Below are 13,654 nucleotides of genomic sequence, written 5' to 3' on the forward strand. Positions count from 1 at the left end.
GGTGGCTTTGTCTTTGCAAAGAATTTGAGAATTTGATAAGCATTTGAAATAAAATATAAGAAGAGCCTAATATGAAAAATAACCACCTAAAATTCCAAATAGAATACCTTCACTTGTTGGTAAATTAGTTCATTTGTAGAAATAAATCAACATTGTTTACAGAAACATGTGTTTGCCCTCCAAATTGCCCCAGACTTAAGGTTATACATCTCTTTCTTTTTAAAATAAAAAGTCAGATAATAACTGAACACTTTATATGCTATAAAAATAATATCATCTTTTTGAGGCTCAAATATAATACCTGCTCTGCCTATATCTCATTCTTGTGAAAATTAGATGTACTTTGAAACCTTTAAAATACTGTATGAAAGTTATTTTTACTGTTTTCCACTTTGAAAACTGTAATACTCTAAACTATTTTTGCTATCATGCACTTTTTTTTTTATTTGGGCTACTTAACATTGATCCCTCTTCCCAGAGTCTACTATCTCCTTTGGGGGTTGTCCTTGGGCACTGGGAGTGTGACCTTGGCGGGAGGGTGAGTGCAATACTCCCATCCACAAAAAGTAGGGCAAGGGTGGCGGCATCAGATCCTGCTTCCTCTCATTTCTGAAATTGCCAATGTGCACGCCTGTGAGAAAGCTCATCAGAATCGGATGCTTGCTTCTGAGATATTGGCTCTAGAATATGAGTGGAGGTCAGCAGCAGCAATAGATATGGCCCACACCTTATGGTGGCCTTGACCTGATTCTAACTTGACCATTCCTGGGGGTGACCAGGGCTGTGCCTCCTGATGTCTTTATTCCCTCCCTGTCTTCCGTTTCCATCTCCAAGTGCAACTCTCCAGTATCCAGTATCTTCTATGAAATATAAAATATTTTATATTTTAATGTATTTATCCCAGTAATTTCTGGTACAAACAGGAACCCTGGGTGATGCCATACCTGATAGGAGAAATGAATATGGACCCTGTGTCTGTGTCTTGTGCACTGAGCTGGAAATATAGCAGGTGCTCAGAAAATAATTGTTGAATAAATGCAAGTAAGAAATAGAACGAGCCTCTGACCTCTGTACTCTGATCAGCCACGTGCTGATCCCATCACAGCCCCAGACAACACGTCTGAGGCCAAGGCAGGAAGAGCCAGGCCCATTGCGTCCGTCCTCTTGGATAAGGGACATAAATCTTCCCCAGAAACCATTGCCCTGGCATCTTCTGCTTACTCTTCTTTCACCACTCCCAGCTGCCATGGAGGTTGGGAATCACGTATCCCACTTGCGGCTGGGTCCTTTGTTGCCACCAACAGATATGGAGTTCTATTAGTAAGGAAGAATTGGGCAAATAGTGATGTCTGCCAGAAAAAAAAGAATCTACTACAAAAGAGACAATAATCATGGCCCTCTGAGAGTTAGAAACCATGGGAATCTGGACCACAAAGGAAGTGGGAAACCTTCCTAATGAACACGAGCCTTAGTCCCCATGGTGCACTCCCTCTAGAATATGAGTGGAGGTCATGCCAAGCAAGAGGGAATACTAAGTCTGAATATGGAGCCCTCCTCTCCGATACACACACGTAAGCTCTGGCTGGAGAGGTGGACTTACTTCTTCAGAGGAACCTAGATTACTGTAGGTAGCCCAGAGGTTTGTACCTGGAGGCAGAGATGGCCCTAAACTGCCCAGAAAAGGGGCTCCAGGCTGTAATGTGTTTTCGTGACGCAGCTACGCTGGCCAAGCGTTCCAAGCCCTGCCAACAATCCTGCTAAATCCTTCCTGACAGCCTTACAAGGGCGGCCACAGAGTCCTGACCCCGCCCTGGCCTGCCCCCCTCAGGATAGATGGTCCCAGGAGAGCCCACTAACCCAGCAATGACCCTTGCCACTCTGACCTCTCCTGAGCTCCCTGCCTTTGACCGCAAGAGCTAAACAGTCCCATACCCTGCCTGGAGGAAGCCCCAAACACTGAGCCCAGGGAGCAGCTAATTGGTTTTTTACAAGCCTAAGATAATTCAGACATTTAAATATTGATGTTCATTTCTGGGCAGCTATAAACACAAAAGGGGAAAAAGAGCATGTTTAACTGCTTCCTCTCATTGGGTCTCACCGTGATAATGGTCTTTAGTCAATAAGCCAAGCTTTCTAAAGAGGGGACTCATTTGCATTAAAAGGGATGTTCAATGTATTCTCTCTCATTGTGAGAGAATGGTCCATCCATTCAGTGGATACTCTGTTCACCCAGCACACCCACCTTTTGGGGCTGCAGGAATCTGGAGTACCGGGCTGAAGGAAGAATAAAAGCAGATTACATTCAGCACCCAGAGAAGCATTTCCCAGTAGCTGATGAGACCCTGGTATTCAACTCCAGAGCAAGGGTGGGAGGTGCCCACTACCTTTCTCTCCCCGAGCCACAGCCATCAGGGGGGCACAGGTAAGGACTTAAGATACCAGAGGCAAATCATTGGAGTTGACATGTCCAAGAGGGACCAGGGAGCCATTTCTATCCCTCTCCCAATCCTGCTTACCTCTTCCGCAAAGTGCTTGTCTTGTCAAGCCCTCAAAATGCACTTATCCGTATGTCCCTGACATCTGCTCATTTTTTTCTTTTACTGTTTTGCATTATATCTTGAAAAGGCCCTTTGGCAAGCAGACAATGATTTTCCCCAACTCTGATACTTCTGTGTTCACATGTATTTAACTGTTACCATCAAAAGGATGGTAACCCACCCATAGCATCTGCTTCTTTCTTAATCAGGATCAAGGAGAGCTATTAAGATGTTGAAACAATGTTAATAGAGACAGCATCCTTTGATTCAATTGAAACACCATTAATACTACAGAATAGGCCATAGAATCACAATTTGCTAATTTATGCATAGTTGAAAGATGATTTCTCATAGGCTCTTAGGTTAATGGGTAACTTATGCTATATTTATATAGGTTCTCATATTACTACTCTATATTCTAGACTTTTTGAGAGTAGTCTCTTCATTATTCTGAGATTCTCAAATCACATTTTCACTTTTGGTAGAAATCAGATATTGATAGAAAACATAGTTTTTTTCCTTTTTATCTTAACGGATCCCCTTTATAAATGACTAACTGGGCATCAAGAAAATAACAGTGTCTAGGAAACTATGACACATCCCAGTGAATCCTGGTTTCAGGGATGTAAAAATGTGAAAATATGAGTATATCAAATCAGTGAATCACTTATGTTCCTGTCCACCAAATGTTGGACTCAAGAAGAAATACAGAGTCACAGGCCAGACCACTACTAACCTTCCTCTCTCATTTCCTTCTCTCCACAATCCCCTAGGCCAAGAAGGATAAGCTTTGGGCTTTTTGTTTCTTGTCATTGTATCCTCCTGCTACCCCGGGGCAGCAAGCTTCACCACCTAGCTTCCCCTGCTCATGTAGGAAACTCATCCACTCAGCCACACCTAGCTCTTGATGGGAGGATACAAAGAATTTGGAAAGTCCTTTGTTTCAACCAAACCTGGCTTTCAAGACTACACTGACTGTGACAAAATCCTTTTGGGTCCAGTATTTCCTCATCAGTTTTTTCTCCTGTTTGCAATTGCTCCTGTGCCTTACTCTGAGTAGCATATTTTGGGACAAAATTGTGTGTGTGTGCGCGCGCATGTGGTCTGTTAGCACTTAATCTCTAGAATGCTTGACTTGAATAAGGAAATTGTCAAGAGGGGGAGTGAATGTTGCTGAAATTCACATTACAGACATATCTTTAGGATTCTGATGGTGACCCAAACTCTCATCAGCTTTGCAAACTGATATTTAGGATCCTAAAATGAATGAAATGTTTTAGTTGAGAGATTTTCACATATATTGGAAGGATTATTGGAGCTGGAACTTACCTGTACAAGGTGTGGCAAAAGTAGGTTTACAGTTGTTAGTACGTAAGATTTTATTCTTGTATTATTAATTATTTTCCATATGAACAACTGTAAACCTACTTTTGCCCCACCCTGTATACACACATACACAGACATACACACACACAGCTATATGTACATATGAGCTGTTAATGGCTTTCTCCGGCTGCAAGTATGATCCAGTATTTCCTCATCAGTTTTTTCTCCTGTTTGCAATTGCTCCTTTGCCTTACTCTGAGTAGCATTTTCCACCAGCAGGTTAATAGGATGCAACACACCAAAAGGGCCAGTGAATCTGTTTGTTACAGTCTACTTACTAAAGCTGTGGCTACAATACTCCAGTGCTGAAGTCAGTGAAAAGGCATCATCCAAATACAATCCAAGGAAAATGCAAGCTGATACAGCACAAAGATGCTTTGTTTAAGAATGGCAGAAATTTCCAGCAACTATCTGGAAAGAAAAAAAAATGCAGGATGGGAGGGAATGTAATCAAATAACAAAACAAACCCAAACTAAAAAGAGAATCTTTATAAACCAGCACAAGGACACTTTGTTTTTAAGTGCACACAATGAATTTTAAAGATCTTTGTTCAGAAGGGAAATAAAGTATTATGAAGGACTGACACATTTGATGGATGGATGGTTTCTGAAAAACCACATTATCAATTACTTTTTCCTTGTTTGGCTCCAGTCCAGTAATTTTTATTTGAACAAGCCACATGCTAGCATGGTTTTGATTGCAGGAAGCGACTGGTTGTTGTTAAAGGCTACTATTTCACTGATGGGCTTATCTCTTCCTCCCCCTCCCCTTTCTGATGGGACTGTGATATGAAAGGCACAGCTTCAGTTGTTATAAACAGAGTCAGGGATTGTTTGACAGACCCACCCGTGTTTTGCTTTCAGCCTTCTGTGGTACAATCCGGACAATGTATTCAGCAGCGTTTCAGAACACAAACACTTGAATTCGGCTTATTTCTGTCCTCCACTTTGATATGAAATTTTGATTTTTCTGACATAATGTTCATAAATCTAAGTTTGTTAGCAAAATAATAGTTAATAACATGATATTCTTTTTCTTTTCCTTTTCTATTTTTTTTTTTACATTAGACTACTATCTCAAGTGAACCTTGCTAAGAAAAAGGATCTTTATGAAATAGTCAACCTAAAATGTGTCAAGGATCTTCTTCTCGAACAATATGGTGTCTTGTTCTTGCTTTACTTATTATTCATCTAGTCAAAACAAGTACATTAGAACACTGTTTATTGGTCTACATATAAGATATATAGCTAATTAACTATATTACTAAGTATTATCAGTTTTCCTCTGTAATTAAAGATTTGGGGACACAGTCATGAGAGTGCAGAACATTAACTATGAAATCAAATGTTGATACTCATAGGCATGTGTGTGTATATATGTGTGTGTGTGTGTGTGTGTGTGTGTGTGTGTGTGTAGATTTTTGCATGTTACCATGCCTGAAACTTGGAAAATATTTCCAGAGTCCCAGAGTAATATGCTGGATGGGCTCTGGATAATTACTGGAGTATGGCTCCTAGTTCTATTGTTTAAACATTAACTTTAGTGATTATTCCTTGGTTGAGAATTAAAAAATAAAAAGATAGGCTTATAGAGTTGGTCATTTATTTATTCATCATAACATGAAAACAATCTGAATTAGGTTTTAATCTTGTTCAATGGAGGAAATATAAATTTAGCAACCATTTGTTGACTCACTGGGTCATATCAAAATCCTTCTAAAGAAGATCCCACAGCATAGAGAGATACATAAAATGTATCATTAACCACAGCTTACGCCCTGAAAATAAAAACAAAGCAAAACAAAACAAAAAACCTTTTAGAGTAAAACAGTCCTGGATTTAAATCTTACTCCTCTATTTGTAGGTTGGGAAATTTATGCAAATTAGGGAACCTGTCCAAGAGTCCATGGACTCACCTTTAAAGTGAAGATGAGATGAAGATTAAGATATTCTATTAGTTCATTTATCTGACATGTTTGGCACACTCAGTAAATGTTAGCTGCCGGTGGGACTGATTACATGCAACTTAGCTGTAGAATAAGTACAGTTCATTCCTAGGATATAACAGAAGGCTGTGAGTCAAGGTTCATAATAGAAATCAGAGGCTTTCCAACATCCTGTCTTGATATTTAAAAGATTAAAACCAAAAGTACACATCCTCTCCTCCCCCCCCTTTTTTTTTAACCACTATTTAAATTTCCAGCTGAATGGACAGATAGTACTTTATTTGGCAATTCTTCCTCCATAAGCTATGACTTCACATATATTTGGTTTTAATAATTAGTAAAGTTCTAGTTGTGCATGCAGTAGCTATACAGATAATGAAAATTTAATTAAATTACTTTGATGCAACTTTGATGATAAATTTTCCTAAGCATTACATAAATAATTCAAAAATGTATGTGACTAACATACTTCATTCAACAAAAAGCGAACTTTCAAAAGCTAATGTTAAATATGGTTGTTTGTGTTAGGCTATTGTAAACATTCTAGAACAGACTGAAAATGTACAGTTAGCATACCTTTTGCCAGTACAGTTATTACTAGGTAGCATTTTTAGAGCTTAGAGTACATTTCTGAATCTAAGTTTTACAACATGATTCACATGTTTACTGTTTTGAGAGCAAGTTGTTAGAGAACATTGATTGCTGCATAGAAGTCTAAATGTTATAAAAAGGTTTCTAAATACAATTTGCAATAAACATTTGACAATTCTTCATTTTACATTTTAAATGTCTTATTAAATTTTACTTCTACATGACAATTACCATCATAATATATCATTTGTCACATGATTAATTATATATTTTACAATTTTCAAAGAATATAAAATCCTCCAAGGACTTAAAAACAAACCGTTTCCTTTCAAGAAAGCATAAGTGCCAAATTTCTTAAGCCTGCAAAGGAAAAAGAGTCTATGCTGCTATTTAAGTCCTTGATGAATGTCATTCCTGGAGATTATAAAATGATTTCCAGCATGGCTTCCCTTTAAAAATCCTTAATTTCTATTTAGGTTATGAAAAACTGGATTATTTTTAAAAAGTCTTGATTTGGATTACAAATTGAGAATGAGCAAGGTATTTCTGCTTTTCTCTTTTATATACAGATGTTGAAAAAAATCCATCAGATTCAGAAATCAATCCTAAGCTACAAAAGCAGCATACAGCAGGAACTGCATAATAGAGAGGTTTGCCAGGCACTTATTGGGACCTTTCCTATGTGCTGAGGGGAGATGAAGGAAGATTTGCTATATGGAACAAAGCTGGGTGGTGTCCATGACTGAGCAGTTCAACAGGACTGAGATAACCAAGGGACAGGGATGGTTAATAGTCTACTTTCATTTGGATGCCCTTCTGCGTTAACTTTCTCCATCATCCAAACCTTCAGTAAAAGTGTGCTTCATAAACAGTTTCTATCGAGGGTATTTCTGAAGCGTAGAAGAATATCCTGAAGTGTAGCCTGGTATAGAAAAGAGACAGATAAGCAGGAGGCAGAGTGAAGATCAAGCTTTCATTAGAAGCACGAGATCACAGCCAGTGGTGATTCAGAGAAAGAGAGCCCCTCCAGAATTCCTGAGCTACAGAGAAGGATGTTGGGTCTCTGATGGTACATAGTTGATGATGAATCATTCCTGTAAGAGCTGTAAGAGCAAGGAATCCAGCAGGCTGGAAGATGAGAGAGTCCAGTTAACTGACATATGGGATATACTGATAACACCTTTCTGACTACATACATTTTAGGATGTTAGTTATTATTATTTTATATCAATATGCTGTACATATAAATATAGATTATAGAATTGATGTGTAGCTATATTGTATACACACACAAGTCAGGTCAGTCACTTTTCTCAGACTTACAGTGTCACATTTGTAAGATGGTTGCAATACTTGCTCTCCCTACCTAACAGGGTTTGTAAGAAAGGAAGAGGCACGTGGAAACACTTTGTAAAGCACAAAGCATTATAATTGATGTGAGTCATTTAAAGGAAGTTGTAGTGTAGTGGAAAGAAGTGGAATCTGAAAGCTCAACTCTGATTTCCAGCTTGCTTGCTTACTAGCTGTGTACTTGAAGAGGCCATTGGTTCCTCTGACTGTCATTTTCCTAGTCTGTAAAATGGGGATTGTAATACCCACCCTTGCTCCCTCTCAATGCCTTTACATTTCACCAGATATAATAATATGTGACAACACTATATAAACACTCATGATCCATATATATATAAGGCAGGGATCCTCAAACTTTTTAAACTGGGGGCCAGTTCACTGTCCCTCAGACTGTTGGAGGGCCAGACTATAGTTTAAAAAAAACTATGGACAAATTCCTATGCACACTGCACATATCTTATTTTGAAGTAAAAAAAAAACAACGGCAAAAACACCCGCATGTGGCCCGCGGGCCGTAGTTTGAGGATGCCTGATATAAGGTATCGAATGGTCTCTTTTGTGGACATATTTATAAAAATCCTATATAATAAAAGCCTAATATGCAAAGGGACCAAACGGCAGAACGAGAGTCAGTCACTATGACGTGCACTGACCACCAGGGGGCAGATGCTCAATGCAGGAGCTGCCCCCTGGTGGTCAGTGTGCTCCCACAATGGGAGCGCCACTCGACTGACCAGGATGAGTGGCTGTAGCCGCTAAGAGGGCAGATTCACAGCTGCTCGGCTGACTGGGATAAGTGGCGCTCCCACAGTGGGCCGATCCCCGCAGGCCATGCCCCTCCACACCAGTGCACGAATTTCATGCACCGGGCCTCTAGTCTATAATAAAAGCATTCAAATATTGTTCTATATAAAATTAAGCAGTGGAAGCAGTGGGGTATCTCCATGAATGAAAATTTCCCAGAATATTATAATCTTTTCTAAAAGTAATAGTGCACTGGGCTAGATATTATGCTGTGAATGATGGCTCATTCACACTATTCTTACCGGATTTCTATTAAAGGAATCATGTGATTTACCAGAATTGTTCCAGGCTACATAATATTGAGGACAAGTCCTGAATTAAATTATAGCAGTGGGAACCCACATCCTAGCATCAAGACTATAGATCCTTTCTGTTTTGATCACTTTATAAGAGAACTAATCAATTTTTAACAAAATGTGTCTGCTTCCACTTTCCCCAAATGATATTCATTCCAGAAGTTCATTTCTTTGGAGGTATTAAAAGGGGGAAGGGAGAAGTGATCAAGCTTAACAGATGACCTTGGATAAAAATCCATTCTCTGTAACATTCTCAGGTTATAAAATGAAACCTTTTTAGAACTACAAATATTTGCATTTAGCAGAGATGGGTTTAAAGATCATACCTCCTTTATGGGTGAGATACCATATGAATGAGATTAGAATGGTTAAAGGGACTAACCAAAGTTAACCAGATCATGGTAGGTTATAGTTTGAGCCCGTTTCAGGGAAAATAATACTGGACTTACATAAATTTTCTCTCACAGAGCAGTGTGGTATCTAGTTATTCTTTCCTACACCTACCCCATTCCCACGCTACCCATTTCAGAAAGTAAATACACAGTTTGTCTCCTGTAATATCTGCCCTACAGGCTGTTGTGATAGTTAGCAGGAGTGGGAGCCTGTGTGAAAGCATGGAGAGAGCTGCTGAATAGGTGTGAACCCTGCTGATAATGGAAAGTAAAGGACTAGAGCTTAAGCACCATTCATCTCTCTTGAACTATGCTTATCACACCTTCAGAGACTCCCAGGTTGGAGGTTGGAGAGAGGGAGGGAAGGAAGAAGGGAACCAGGTTTGCTTCCTGCGGCCTTGGGGATCCTCAGGTTTAGCTTTTGCCCAGTGGCAGCTGCAACACAGTCATCTCCCTGATTCATCCTCTACTCCCACTTAAGCAATAAAACATCTGCTTGAAAAGGAGTAAAGCATGCAGGTGAGTTGGGTAATGCTTACATTGCATACTTTAATTGAATATCCACTTGTGGAACTCTGGTTTTATGCAGGAATGAAATAAGGAGGTAGGAGACAGAAGTTCTGATCTCTGCTTCAATACTTACAAGCTATATAACCTTAGGCAAGCAAACTTCTTTCTGAGCCTCAGTTGACTAATCTTCAAAGTGGGAATAAGACTATCTTGTTTATTTAAAGGTAGGATAATGGAAAAGAAAAGCATTCTTAAAGATACCTTCTAGAATCAAGGAAAGTAAAGGTAACATGAGTTTTTCTTGAGCATGAGTTATTTTTCATAATGTATTTTTATATATGATTTGCTTTATCAGCTGTGAGTATAAATAACTTCACAGATGCTTTAAACATTGACAATTAATTGTACAGACTAACTAGAAGTCCTGGATTCCTCTTAGACACTCAAGATGATTGCGGATCTAAGGTGTGACTATTGAAGACAGGGGTCCTATAAGACCTTTATCATCCTTATGCACTCAGCCATTTATCCCAAAGCACGCTATTAGTGCCAGATGAGTAAGCCCCCAAAGGGGATGCCCATCTGCAACCATGAGTTTTCAGAATAAGAAAGATCCACAACTCCCTGCCTGTAGCTACTCAGGCTGAGCCTAGTCAACAGGTCCATTCTTCTGTTGACTTCATGGTGAGTTATAGACAACCTTCCACACCCCACCTTGTCTGCACCCCAACCCACGGGAGAGGGAAATAAGGCCTCAGTGTTCCCTCTTGCCAGCAGACTTAATAAGGACCATCTCAAGGGATTCAAACAACGTAGCACTTAAATAAAGAGAGTTCTTTTCTTCCAGAAACCTCCTTGGTCCCTGTGCAAATTTATCCACCCTACTCCCAAGTCTAGTGCCCCCACTCAATAAAAAGCAATGGGTGTCCACTTGCCTTTTATCCATCAAGTTATGAAGAGATAGATATCTTAACAAAAAGACAGCTTGGCAATCCCTACCACTAAACATAGAGGCAGTTGGCAAAGATAAGGCTCAGTGTAACCAGACAAGCTCAGAAATTTGGCTCTCTCATGGACATTGATGTACTAAATCTTTTAAAATAATGAGTATAGGATACAGTTATGTCCATCTTCTCATAGAAGGGAAGGTGGTGTCAAGTCAATTACTGTTCTGGAAATGGATCATGTCCTTGATTCTCTAAGATCATTGCTATTCCAGTTGTATATTCAAAGCAGAGCTTGACATGTCTGAATTGCAAATCAAAATTTACCCACCACTCATTAGTGGGGATTAGGCAGTGGCAGTATCACTGCTCAAAATAAAAATAATGGTTATTCTTTAATATGGAAAAAGGTGTTTCTTAATATTAGGCCAAATGTGAATAAGGGCACTCATACACCACATATTTGTAATGATCCTGTTACTTCCTGCTTGCAATCCTTCCTCCCCCAACAATGGCTTTCCACTACACTCAGAATATAAAACAAATGCCTTTATCAGGTATAAGAAGTTCCAAATGATCTGGATTCCTAGATATGACTGTGAATTGATTTTACACTATTTTTACTCTGGCACACACCAATCTTTTAAAAATCCTCACATTCACCAGTACTTCTGGAGATGAAGCCTTTGCATCCACCTGAAATTTGCTTCTCAGTGATCTCTGCCACGATGGCTCTTTTTTGACATTCAGGCCTCTGCTCAGTGTCAACTTCTCTGAGAAGATTTCCACCATTCCCCATTTGTCCAAGATCCACCACTCGTTATTTCTATCCCCTTACCCTGCTTTATTTCTCTTCATAGCACATACTGCCGCCTTCATATTATGCTGCTTGTTCAACTGTTTGTCTACTTCCCTTTATCAGAATGTAAGCCCAACAGGGAAGAGACTTTGCTTATGCTGTTTACTATATCTGTCTAAGTTTAATTAGGAGAAAAAAGCACACAGTAATTTGAGCATGGAAAGTTCAATATACAGAATTATTAACTATAACCAGAAATGGGAATAAAGAAGTATTGATGAGTAAGAAGTAAAGAGAGCCCTAAAGAATATAGAAAGAGCAGATATAAAGAGCAGCTGCTACCCCTGGGGCCAATATAGAGGACTCAAGAAAGCGCCTCCCCAAAACCTACCCACCCCTATGGCTAAAATCCAGGTCTTTTTTGAGGACACACAGCTGGAGCAGATGGACCCTGCTGGAAATTGGCCTTCTGGAACTTGCCAGAAATCAACACTCCAGAACTTACTGGAAATTCATTCTCTGGGGTACCAGGGAAAGCTATTCAGGGAGATGTGTCATCAGAGGTACGCAACTCCAAAACCACTTAAGGAAGCTGTTGGCTGCTGGGTGCCACTGATTGCCACCTGTGCTATAGGAACCTGTCTGGCTTGCATACCAGAACCCAGAAGCAAAACTCTTTCCTCTTGTAATGTTTCTCTAGTGCCTCTATTGACAAAGCTTTGGCACCAGCTGGCAAAGGAAACTACTTAAAAGGCCCAGCTCCATTTTCACAGAGCAGGCAAAGAGGATGCATTTGGAACTCAGATAATAAATAAAAATAGCCTGTTCAGGTCCCTTATTTTGGCACATATTAGGTGCTCAATAAATATTTGATGGAAGAATAAATGATTTGTAACATATAACATAAGCAAAAACAACTGCTTGCTTGTATACTCCACTTTAGGATCGGAACCCTCAGGCCTAGTTTCCAACATGAATGCTGTTGCTAAGCTCTCCCACATGGAACTTCTGAAGCTCCCCACTGTGCAGTAGGGATAAAACAAGCACCCAAGTGACTTCACATCTCGGCTCAACAGTTTGTGAGAAGCACAGTGAGAGAAGCACCAGCATAGAGAAGAGACAAATGCAACCGTGGGCACCACTTTATGTTTGGGCCCAGGCTGAGCCATCGGTTGCTTCACTTGGCATCACTGTAGGTTATGTAGATCTGTCTTGTAGGCAAAATGTGACACATATCTAAGTGCTGTATTTTATTTTATTATTTATTTTTTTAATATATTTTATTGATTTTTTTACAGAAAGGAAGAGAGAGGGATAGAAAGTTAGAAACATCGATGATAGAGAAACATCGATCAGCTGCCTCTTGCACAACCCCTACCGGGGATGTGCCCGCAACCAAGGTACATGCCCTTGACCGGAATCGAACCCGGGACCTTTCAGTCCGCAGGCCGACGCTCTATCCACTGAGCCAAACCGGTTTCGGCTAAGTGCTGTATTTTAAAACTATTACAAAAAATAAAGAAAACATCCTCATTTCTCTAGACACTCTTCCGTTGACACAAACTGTTGAGAGAGTTTAGGAGAAATGATCCTGCTACCAGTGATTTGATACTTCCTAACAGAGCAAAGTTTTCCCCTTTGTCCTCTGACTCTTTCAATAGCTCTTGAGGATCTTTCATTAGGATTCTCATTCCCTGTCCTGGGAAAGGACTGCAGAGAATTTCAAGAAGTGTGGCCCAAAGGATGAGGAAACTTCCTACATTGACACAATGTGGCATTCACTCAGAATGCCTTCAACAGATATTTACTGAGTGCCAACTATGTGCAAGACATCATTCTAGAATTTGGAATGCAGCCATGAACACAACAGGTCCCTCTTCTCATGGAACTTGCTAAGATTCTGGCAAGAACAGATAACATGGAACTTTCTACAGAGGCACTGTGGGTGACCTAAGAAACTATTGAAAAACTTCAGTGGCAACGAATTATCAACTGTAGACTAAAACATGGTCTTTGCTGATGTTCTTAGAAAATTCACTGTTCTAGTGTAGAAATGGTATCATTAATCTAATTTTTGGTTCTTGCAGAGGTTTCAAAAC

The sequence above is a fragment of the Eptesicus fuscus genome, chromosome 15 (genome assembly GCF_027574615.1).
Source record: "Eptesicus fuscus isolate TK198812 chromosome 15, DD_ASM_mEF_20220401, whole genome shotgun sequence".
Taxonomy (NCBI): Eukaryota; Metazoa; Chordata; class Mammalia; order Chiroptera; family Vespertilionidae; genus Eptesicus; species Eptesicus fuscus.